A 13,088-nucleotide genomic window follows, 5' to 3' on the forward strand; every position below is an offset into this window, starting at 1 on the left:
CTTTTATCATATTTGAATTTCATGCATAGAAGTATGCATAAAAGATATTTTTTAATTATAAAAGTGTTACTTTTTCATAATTGATTTTCATGCATAGAAGTATGCATAAAAGATTATTTTTATTAAAAGTGTTACTCTTATCATATTTGGCTTTCATGTATAGAAGTATGCATAAAAGATTATTTTTTTATTATAAAAGTGTTACTTTTATCATAATTGATTTTCATGCATAGAAGTATGCATAAAAGATATTTTTTTATTATAAAAGTGTTACTTTTATTATATTTGAATTTCATGCATAGAAGTATGCATAAAAGATATTTTTTAATTATAAAAGTGTTACTTTTATCATATTTAAATTTCATGCATTGAAGTATGCATAAAAGATATTTTTTTAATTATAAAAGTGTTACTTTTATCATATTTGATTTTTATGCATAAAAGTATGCATAAAAGATTATTTTTATTATAAAAGTGTTACTTTTATCATATTTGATTTTTATGCATAAAAGATATTTTTTATTATAAAAGTGTTACTTTTATCATATTTGATTCTCATGCATAGAAGTATGTATAAAAGATATTTTTTATATTAAAAGTGTGATTTTCATCATAAATGATTTTTATGTATAAACATATGCATAAAAGATATTTTTTTTTGTATTAAAAGTGTGATTTTCATCATAAATGATTTTTATGCATAAATGGGTGCATAAAAGATTTTTTTTAATATTAAAAGTGTGATTTTCATCATAAATGGTTTTTTATGCATAAATGGGTGCATAAAAGATATTTTTTTATTAAAAGAGTGATTTTCACCATAAATGATTTTTTTAAGATGATAAAAGTGTGACTTTCATCAGAATCGGATTTTATGCATAATTAGATGCATATAGAATCTTTATAATTAAATAAGGGTTCTCCTTAATCCTCTATTTAATTTTTACAAAAATTGAAAAAATAAATAAGTAGATAATCTGTGAGAAGAAATGCTATCGTAATGAAAAAAATTCAATAAAACTATCGAAGTCAGAGATCGAGATAAATGACTATCTTATTCCTAATAAGAAGTTTATGTTTTAGAAACCTGTAAGCAAATATTCGTGGAACAAAATTTAGAAAAAGAGAAATTGAAATAGTACCTTCGAGAGAGATAGTTTAAGAAGAACCTCTCCAGACTCAAACTCAGATTCAGACTATTGACCAAGACCTAATTCCTTCGTCAAATTCAACCAATGACGATGTGCCCAGTTCAGGAAAAATGTACTCAAATCCCCCACCGAATCTAAAACTAAGTTAAGACTTTTGATTTTGATCTGAGGATCAAGTTAAAAGAATTCGAGGAATTCTGTTTGGAATTCACACCTGGATCTAGAAGTATTGAGATACGGATTTAAGATTATTCATGGTTTTCAAACAAAAATCAAAACAAAACTTGCATAGAAACCCTGTTTTCTTAAAAGACTGTCTTACACCAGAATGCTGGAGGGAGCATTTGGCATATATGTTTATCTAAGGCAAGTTCGGTTGAAACAGCTGGCGGGGAGTGTTCGAGGGACAGCTCACGCGGCAAAGCCTGCCGAACCAACCTCGATATAGTTAAAATGGTGCACTTTCGGTACGATGGACGAGGGCCGACGAAGCGGTCCCTGAGTGAAGTGCCAGGACACCTAAGGAGGATCGTGGAGGGTTCTGACCAGGCGATGCACGGGCTCGCGGTGCCGAGGACACCCATTCGTATGTCGAGGAAGATATTGTATGACAAACCAATGTTATTGTAATCTATCACTGGATCTCGTTGTTGACTCGCTGGTCTCAACGGAGAGTCCAGAATGATACTGTTTTGTGAGAAACAAAGACTCAATGGAAATTTTGAAGTATGATATGTGTAACCAGTAAATTGTTTGTCAATGGATTGTTTTTATTAAAGTTTTAAAGAGGAGTGTGTGCGTATCTATTTTCTAAAGCTAAAGTTAAGAAAGGCATTTCAATTATGGGTGGGTGAGTACTTGTTTGGTTCCACCAATTCCAGTGGTAGGGCGGTGGCTAACCCATGGGCCGGATGGGGTTAGGCTGGAATCATGGAGTTTTTAATAATCAAACTGAAAAATCTTAGGATTACGCTAGGATTCGAGTAGATAGTTAATTCCCTGATAAAATTCTCGATTGACTGGATCAACGGCTATGCCTAATCTTGATTAGGAAAAAAGCGTTGAATTGCTCAGATGATCAATTTATATCAGTGATAGTTTCCTTCTATCTGGTTTAATTCAGGTGGAGGATAGTTTAGATTTCAATCTCGTTAGAAAACTCGTTAAGAAAAATTCAAAATGGTGGAATCGTCCCCGCTTTCCGGGCATGGGAAATTTTCCCGGTTTCGGTTTTCGGAGTGACCACCAGCCTAGTCTTGTGCCCGGACATTCGTGGTGGGCGAGGCCCCGAGTGAGAAACCTTGCCTCGCGCATGAGGGGGCTGCTTCCGCTCTCAGCTACCGGGAGTCCGGTGCGCGGAGGGGGCAAAGGGATCTCACAAACCTGATGTAGAGATCGAAAGAACATGAGGCATACTGTGTACCGAGAAGCACATGTCACAAGTGGAAGGACAGAGATGAGGAAGCGTCCTCTTGAGAACGCTTGAGTATGTTTACCAAAAACTTTACGCATAGATGAAACTCATCTTAAGGGGGAGGTAGTTTCACATATCTTATAACAGGTAAAGTAGGGCTTGATCGGATATGGAGCCCAAGCATTGGAGAGTGATCTTTAAGGTTCAAGGGTGAGGCGCCCGAGTCGGAGGACCATGGGTGACTGGGAAAGTATGGGCAAGTAGGCCACTACATAATCCCAGAAGTGTGGAGCTTATCCACAATTCCTCTACGGTTGGGTGGTGAACAAGAGCCCTCGTTTCCTCCCTCATCTGAGAGTGGCTATGGATTTCTCCTGGTAGGCAATGTAACACTTGCCTTGTAGTGATTGCAACACTACCATCAACTTATAAACCCACTTTTTACTAATGATTTTTTTACTATAAGGCAAATCTGCTAAATACCAAGTGTCCTCATCATACATGGCCTACATCCAATGATGATTTTCATGTGATTCCTCTCAAAGGAAATAGGTTCTTGCTTTTTACATATAATGACACAATGAGAGCATGATTCATAAAAGAATAAGATGCATGATGAGAACCTACACGTGTCTTGCTAGGTAAAGGAGTAGCTAATTTGTTGTCCTGCAATGTCTGCACTCTTGGACACCTATATTATGGCTAGCCTTTCCTCATCCATACCACTTCATCATCCATAATTGCCTCATTAATAGGCCGATTTGTGGGTTAAAATTTAAGCTGATTTTCAGCTAAAATGAGCTGAATTTTGTAGCACCTTTTCAATCATTCATTTGCTCCACATATGGCTACCTAGAATTGTAGAAAGGTAGGAGTGGATCAAAGATGTCATGTGGGCATGAATTTTTCTCATTTTCACATAAAAGCATGGCTTGATCTAAGTTCTCAACAAAGACAACATCTCTACTCACCAAAATCTGCTTTGTGGTCGGATGATTGAATTTATATCCTTTTCTTTCTGAGCTCTATCCCACAAAAATACATTTTATTTCCTTATCATCTAGTTTATTACATTTTTCCTTAGGCACAGAAGCATAAGAAAGACAACCTAAAATATGCCAATTAGCCACAGAGGGCTTCCTAGCATTCTAAGCTTTAAAAGGGGTAATTGTATCCAAGGTCTTCATGGGGCATGTGTTTAGCATATAAGTGGCTCACATAATTGTCTCCAACCAAAAAACATAAAGCAAATCCTCACATTTAACCATGTAACATGCCATCTCCATGGGAGATTTGTTCTTCCTCTCAACTACTACACCATTTGTCTATGTCGATATCTGCAATATGTCAATATCTGTAATGACACCTAATCCATGCATAAACATGGTTGCATTTATCTCAGGCATGTTCACATCCAAAGTAAACCTCCTGTCGTTTCTGTTACCCTTTGCAACCAAGCAACACTTATCTTTAAAGTCTTTCACAAAACACCCTTGAGAGGATTAAACCTCACTTATAGACCGTGCTCAACTATCTGTCCAATAGAAACCAGGTTCTTTGTAATATTAGGAACATGAAGTACATCAGCCAAGTACTTCATTTTGCCATCCTACATAGACAATGGCACTTTACCAACAGGCACAATGAGATGCGCAGTATTATCACCTATTTCTACATAACCTGGTTTTTCCATTTCTGCATATCTCTAAACCACTTAGCATGACTGGTCATGTGGTTAGAGGTGCTAGAATCCACATACCATATATCTTGAGATCCTAACACATCCCCTGTTATGGAACTAAGCATGTGCTGCATCACAAACAGCTCCTCACTTCTGTCATCACCTCCATGTTTTCTAGATGATGCATAGTTGCCTTGCTCTAACTTCCCACTTTTAATGTCATTATGCTTTTTGTAGTAGTCCTTTGCCATGTGTCCTAGTTTGCTATAGTAATAGCACTCTATGCTATTTGCATTTTGATTTCTTTACCAACCACCTTAGCCTCTTTGTCTCCCCCGCCTCTAGACTGGCCTCTTCCACCTGTGTATGATTGCTGCTACGAATCATTGGACTGTTATTGTCCAGAATTCTGATTTCCTTGTCGGCCACCACCTTGGCCTCGACCATGGTCCCTACCTGAATTAGAGTGTAGAAGGCCTATTCTGATGTGTTCTTGCTTTGTGAAGAATAATCCTCACCTAAATCCTTTTCTTCTATGATCAGCATAGATATCAAGTCCTGAAAGTTCAGAATATTCTCCCTAACTGTAATGGAGGTCTTAAATAGCTTGTACTCTTTGCCAAGCCCATTCATATAGACACTCACCAAATCATCATCCTCTACTTATACATTGATAGACCCAAGGGATTCAATAATGCCCTTGATCTTTAAGGCATATTCATTGATGGACATGTTTTTATTTTCCACTGTATGCAACTCTTGCTTTAACTGCAACTTCCTTGCCTTTGTGTTAGTCCGAAACATCTGAACCAGATTTTGCCATGCAGTTATTGGAGTGTTTGCATCCTGTATGTGTCCTATCATAGTGTTTGCATCCTGTATGTGTCCTATTATAGTGTCTGTGACACTAATTGAAAGCTAGTACATGACTTTTCTTGCACCCTAATTCCAACCCTTGAATGACTTTATATCTGCAGGAGTGGCATTCTCCTTAGATAACTCTCAAGGCTCCTCATTGTCTTCTCCTTCTACATAATCCCAAAATCCTTTACCGATTAGGAAATTGGTTATTCTCAACTTCTAGGTATGGAAGTTATTCTTATCGAGCTTCCCACTAACAATCTGATTAATTTCGTCAGACATGCTTTCCTGCAGCACCTTGCAAACATATAACTTCAAGGTCTTCATGGGACATGTGTTTAGCATATAAGTGGCTCACATAATTGTCTCCAACCAAAAAACATAAAGCAAATCCTCACCTTTAACCATGTAACATGTCATCTCCATGGGAGATTTATTCTTCCTCTCAGCTACTACACCATTTTGTTGAGGCGTATAAGAAACTGTGCATTGATGCTTTATAAATCTTTTAGCCATATATATATATATATGAAAATCCTCTAACATATACTGTCCCCATCGATTTGTATGAAGCTGGGTTCCAACTTTATATTATGCAGACACATTTTCAACCATATAAATAAAGTTTCTAATGCATGTAAAAACCTCTGAATTTGCCTTCAACTGATACACTTAGGTGTGCCTGGAGTATCAATAAAAGGCACAAAGTAGAGATACTCCTTAATCAATGGTATCCTTAAGCGACCAAATAAATCACTATGTATAAGCTATAATTTCTAAACAACCCTGCTCATCTATCTTTTGGGAATGATGGCATTGCATCTTGCCCAAAATGCACCCCTCACATATATGTTTGACGAGGGCCTCAAGATTTGGCAACTCTGATACCATCTCTTGCCTTCTAAGGTGTAATAAACTACCAAAATTGTAGTGACTAAAGTGGCCATGGCATCACGCATAGCACATGTGGTAGTAATTGAACAAGCATTATAAGGAAATCTCTTGTCTCTTGTACTTGTCTAACCAATAAAACCTATGGCTTAGAATACTAGATACCATAGTGATGTCTCCACCATCACTCTCGTCATGAATTGTATACCTGTCTCATCAACATAACCTATGGCTTAGAGTACTAGATACCATAGTGATGTCTCCACCATCCCTCTCGTCATGAATTGTATACTTGTCTCATCAACATAACCTATGGCTTAGAGTACTAGATACCATAGTGGTGTCTCCACCATCCCTCTCATCATGAATTGTATACCTATCATCAACAAACCTGACCACTGGGCCTACCCTAGAAATGGTCGAGACATGCAAGAAGCTCTTTTTAATGATGCATAAACAAGACTTTTGAGAGAGTGATTGTCCCACCATTTGCAACAATGAGAACAACCTTACCAACTCTTTTTACTAGATATGGGGAGATTATTCCTCCTTAAGGAGTAGACTCAAGTTAGGAAAATAAATCACGCTAAAAAGTAATGTGCTTGGTAGCACCACTATTAAAGTAACAAAAACATTCTAATCTATCAACTGATATGCATATGTCGGGGACAAAAGGATCATAATTACAGTGCACAATGAATGCCTATTAAAGTACGAAAAACACGCTAGTCTATCACTGATATGCATACGTCATGGAAAAAGGATCATAATTACAGTGCACATTGAATGTCTAATCATCCTATGCATTGTTTGTTGACTCCTTGTTTTTAGCACTTAGTGATGCATCAGCCACCATAGCCATGCCTGACTCTTTCTTCTTTTTCTTCTCTAGTATTTTAAAAAAAACATTTATTGATGTAATGGCATGTCTTCTGATAATAGTTTCATTTGCCTTTATTCTTAGGCTTATTACCCCCTTCTCGGCATCCTTTCCATCAAACTAACATGATACTTCCTTTAGGTTTTATCTTTACCTTTTTGACTGCAAATTCCTAATCTCCCACACAAATACTAGTTTGGCTTTATCAATCTCTCTTCTTACAAGAGCATTGCAACCAACTCATCAAAAGTAAGGGCATTGAGCTGAAGTGTAGATGTGAAACCCTAGTTTGAATCTGGTAGAGCTTTGAGAATAGTAGATACCAAAGAACTATTTGGATAAGCCTCATCATAGTAGATAGCAAAGAATTATTTGGATAAGCCTCATCATAGAAGATACCAAAAAGCTTTGAGATAAGCCTCATCGATAGCAGATACAAAGGACTATTTGGATGAGCCTCATCAATACAAGATACCAAAGAACTATTTGGATAAGCCTCATCAATAGAGCAGATACCTAAGACATTCGAGAAAAGAAGATATACCAAAGAACTGTTTGAATAAGCCTCATCAATACGTGCCAGCTACTCCCTGATATCTTTAATCCTTGTGAGGAATTCATCCATTAAATCTCTCTCATTCATATGCTCCGACTCTAACTCCTTGTGTAATTAGGCTCGTACCGTGTTATGCACTTGGTAAATCCTAGCAAGCGTATCCCAAGCATTCTTTGTAGTTTTAATGTGAGCGAATATAAGGAATAATGCTCCCTTTTCACTGAAAGTACCAATAATGCATGTGATTGTGCATCCTTGCAATCCCATCTGGTTTGTTTTATTATGGGAATTGTGGAGGTGGATGCCATAGTTACATCAAAACTTGTATCACTATCCCTACTTTGTAGTTTTTACATGAGCTAATATGAGGAATAATGCTCCTTTTCACTAAAAGTAGCATTAATACATGTGTTTGTGCATCCCTGCCATCCCACTTGGTTTGTACTATGTGTGGGAACTGTGTCCAGGAGGTAAATGCCATAGTTACATCAGAACTTGTATCGCCATATAAAGTACGTGTACTCTGCTATTGAGGGCATGCTTCAATGCTAATAACAACATTCTAAAACCCTATGATGGGTGAATCATATAGTACCACAATAGGTAGTTGGTCTCATTAAGCTTATCCTCAGTAGAAAATATCACAAATACATCAGTGTCTACAATTTTGCCTACAAATAATCTGTGACATAGAATGCAAATATCCTAATTACCTACAAGTAATATCAATGGCCACTGAATTCAACTGCCAAAATGCCATAGGTAGTTGGCCTCATTAAGCTTACCCCTCAAGGGGTGCATTACTAAGAAACCCTATGTATCACATGCGTTCAAGGGGTATAAAGAAAACCCTTACATGTGAGTTTTTATGAATAAAATGACCCCTTTTTCTTTATGGACTTATAGGTTTTTTCAAAATCAATTTTAAAAACCCATTCTGTAAATTCCTCTTAAATTTTGAATTAAAAAATCCCTTCATTTGAACTCATGTGCTATACTTATATATTTTTAGGTAGACCCCCCCGAGGCTTACCCTTAGTGGAAAACATCCTAAATACATTAGTGTCTACCATTCTACCTCTGCACATAACTAATATTTGACATAGAATGCAAATATCCCAACTACCTACTATCAATGACCACTAATATATGACATAAAATGCAAATATCCCAACTACATGCAAGTACTAAACCTTCAATGGCTTTGTGAAATGATTAAGAAATTCTAAAAGGAGGGTGACATGAAGAGAAGAATGGGAGTATATTGCAAGGGTATGCAACTACCATGTAAGTTAATATCTTTTTATAGAATTGATATGCTTGGTACGTTGACAAGGTAATGTTGAATGTGATTCTTCATGATACTTTAGATTCTGTTGGTTGGTGTAGCATAAATTTTATGATGCAATGTGATTTGAAGGTTGACACTTGATTTGTATAAAATGTGACATGGATTCAAAAAGAAATACATTGATTATGCTGTAAAGGCGAGTTTTGGGAAAGATAATCAAGCTAGTGAAGAGATATTAACATTGTTATATGAAAAAGCTTAATTATTATCGGACTATTCAAGACTCCTAGCATTCAATGCGTTTTATCTTTGATGGTAAATGTTTGAAGGTGGATGTAAAGGCATTCAAACAATGGTCAAGAAGCATCCAAGCAAGTTTTATTTCCATTGACTCAACTAAATTATGGCAAGATGGGAGGGACACATTATATAGTTATATCTCAATATTGTGAACATGTTTGCACCTAATCTAAAGCATAACAATGATGATGATGCATACAACTCGTCATTACATGGATTTTTGTTGATATAGGAGCCATTCATACGTTAGACTTAGAGATAGACAAAATTGAAAAGTATTGATTTGTTGGCAAGATGGGGCAGGTGAAGGTCCAAGCTTACGGCATAATGTATTTGACAATAATTGGCATGATTTCACGTTATTCTTACAAGATTAAGGTGAACTTGTGTGGATTTGGATTTCTAATTTGTGAAGGTCCGAGTTTACCGAATAATGTATTTGACAATAACTAGCATGATTTGTGTTATTCCTACAAGATTAAGGTGAATTTGTGTGTATTGGATTATTTTTTTTGTATTGTGGGGGATATTTGTTATTTATTTTTAGTGAAGGAATGGATATACCGGAGGAGGGGGAGGGTACTGAACCCGCCGGTATTGAAGCCAAACCGTCGGGAATTATGCATATAGTTTAGTATGCATTGTCCAAGCATGGGAGAAATATAATTAGGGTTATATGAAGTTACTTCAATGATTCCTTTCATGCAGTGTAATCACCTAAGATGGACCTTCAAGGTGGCTAGTGGTGCGGGTGTCCGCGTTAATCTGTCGTTTCAAGTAGAATGGAGAGACGGAGACTACTCAAAAAACGAGTCACGATGCCACGACGGCCGCACGATCGCACATACACCGGCAAGCTCCGGCCGCGGCAAATTCTGGCAAAAATGCAGCTGTACTAGTTGCAAATGAGATTCCATTGCACAATTGATATTTTTCTCTCCTTGTGCTTCGGCTGCGACACTGGCTGGTAGCCTGGTTGTCGAGTATAAAGGTGGGCGCTAGATCTTCGAATCCACTGTTACCACCATGACCTGCATACAATATAATGCAGTTCGTTCACTTGGAAGTTGGTCTCTGTCTATACCTGCCCATGACCACAAATTTAACCCTAGGGTTCAGCAAGAAACAAAGGCCCACGCATTACAAATAATTAAATACTCCCAAAGTCTCGGAGCCCTAAGTCATGGAGGCACTAGATTTGTGGTGAAGAACCTGCCCAAGTGGCAACTTGTAAGTTGCCAGTCTCCCAATGCGCTCCCAATGCCGATGTGTGAACACAGTATTTATCAATTATAGTCAAAAGCCTTGCCATTCCTTAAGTCCAGTGTCCATGTTCTCAAACCAAACCCCAATCCTATCTCTCTCCCAAAAAGAAAAAATAACTGCCTCCTTTAGTCCAATATCAACTATTATTTGCTTGCCTAGGCAAGCTATCAAGGGGCTCTTTGCCATGATGTACAAGGTCACCGAACATTGTGTGCCACAGTCCACTCACCCACCTAAGTCAACAATTATACATATGATATGTAACTTTCATAACTTAAAAAATCAGGTGTTATGCATCTCACACATCACCTAGTTGAGACCCATGATCTCTTTAAATCAATTTTCTATTCACTCCATGGAGCATGCATGCTTGTGTGCACATGTGTGTGTCAATGCATGTGCATGCATGCACGCACACACATATACAAAATATCCAACCAAATAAAGGTGATGCATATGTGAGCTAATTTGTGCAAGGAAAAACCAATGCAAACTCTCACTTAGGCTATATGAAGGAGAATAGAATTTTGGAAAATGTTGTAATGCTACCTTAATCTCGATAGGATTCCAACTATCATATTGTTCACAATTTATTCTACAATTCAAACATCTTCCATGGAAATCGCCTCCAACCTTGTAGAACTAAAAGCGACAACCACTAATAATTCATTTGCTTAGAAGTACTGTCTATAAAGTGTGTATGTGAAATGTCATAAAAAACTAAAGATAAACTAGTAGAAAAAGAGGAAATGCAAACCTTGATTATATAATTAAAATTTTCTTTTGAAAAAAATATTTTCTTAAAAAATTTAGGCCATGGAATTTGTGTCTAAAAAAGCTTAGTTTATAAAAACTTGAGGCTTCATAAAATATACATCTTGGCTCCATCTCGGTCCATGTTTTAGAATTAGTAGTGGACCACTAATTACCACTATTGTTTCTATTGATTTATAGTTATGGCTTAGGTAAAATTCTTATCACTATTAAAAAACTTTTACAAGAAGATCCGGATGACTTATTTTGCTTTAGATCACGTGGAGTGAGAACAAATAACTTTTGCAAAATATAAATATGTAACTTTTGAAGTAAACGGTGGTCCATGCATTAGAGGAACTCCCATTTGCACAACATTTAAAAATTCCAATAGAGTCTTCCTCTAATCTTCATGATCAATAAATAATATTAAAAATTAAATTATATTTAACTTTGTTCAACTCATAAAGAAGCCACAAATTTTGGTCAATATTATCCATGAATACAACTTTGAAGAAATTTACAATGGAAATAGAACACACAAAGGCCATTAGCCCCTAGCGTTCATAAGCACGATTAAATGGGTCGGCATGACCAATCCTCCCTAGAAATTATTGGCTTGATAAGTTCATTCTAACAATCAATAAGAGTATAAGTTTAGAGAAATCTTATTTTCAATTTGATTCAAATTCACATCAAGTTTTTGATGCATTAACATAGAAGTTGTGCGCATTTAAATCAATTTAAAAATGGAGAAAAAAAGATAAATTTAGAATGTTTGTAAACATTCATCAATTAGATCACTATGCTTGTGAAGGTCTTTGCATCCCAAAAATCAAGAAATACATGTATCACAAAATGAAACAAACATAGTTCACGAAATAAATAAAACCACATTTTTAAATTTTGCAAACAAAAACGACTTACAAATAACTTGATACAAAGAAGATCAACATGGCCCTTGAATGAAGATCGCAGTGTTTAATGTTGTGCATGCATGCTTAAAAGTATGTATAAAGAGTTGGCCCCCCTTTTTGTTCACACATTGACTATCAATGATTAACAATCGATTCTCAATATTGAGTGGTTAAAGCAATAACTAAACAATCAAGTACTTGTATATTTTGGACCTGAGCCTTCCCTATAAACAAATAGAGAAATGTGTTTGCAATGCAGTGTAAGCAAGTTATAACAACTAGTGATAGTGCAAAAATTTTCCCTATATCTTTTATACGCTAATAGACATGAAAGATTTGAGCTTCATATACTAAGTATCTCCATTAAAATGAGGCTTATCTAGTTGTTTCCATCAATCAAGTTGCTTCATACTCCAAGTATCTCCATCCAAATTAGGCTATCAAGTGTTTCCATCAATCTTTCTTATTGTTTATGTAAAGCTTGTGCTTGCTACATATCAATAAGTATCTCTGCCACCCATTAGATTTAGTGAGTCCTTCTATGAGAGCAGAGTTGATGCACTTCCAATCTATAACTTATATAATTTAGGATTAGTTACTTTGGTATCTAAGAAACATCTAAAGAAGATTTAACTAAGAAACCCCATCTTAAAATTTAGTCTCCTTCTTATCTAACTTTGTGACCAAATAATGCCACTATTCATCTATTCTTTGTTGAGAACCATAGTATCTATTTCAAAATTAACTTTTTTAATATCATAGTCATCCTTTTAATAATGATCCTATTGTAGTCATAGTTACACTTGGTATCATTCTGGATTGCTACTAGGAGATGGACTCCCCTACTGGTCAGACCTCCAGACCATCTGGTACTGTAGAATGCTCTAATTTTGCATAATTTTTTTGAATTTCTACAAAGGGTTATAATTCTACTCTTTAACCATTGTTACTTGACTCCTTTGATGGATTCAGCGTCTCATTTGATGGATTCAGCGTCTCATTTGTCTCATATGCACCTTCTACTCCATATTCTAAGTTGAGCTCAAACCCATCATCAAACGATGGTGGTTAAGCTCTTATGGTTTCATGTTGTGCCATTTCAATCTTCTCCCAAACAACCACTTGAT

This window comes from Cibotium barometz, chromosome 16, assembly GCF_041138505.1.
Source record: "Cibotium barometz isolate CiBa-2024 chromosome 16, ASM4113850v1, whole genome shotgun sequence".
Taxonomy (NCBI): domain Eukaryota; kingdom Viridiplantae; phylum Streptophyta; class Polypodiopsida; order Cyatheales; family Cibotiaceae; genus Cibotium; species Cibotium barometz.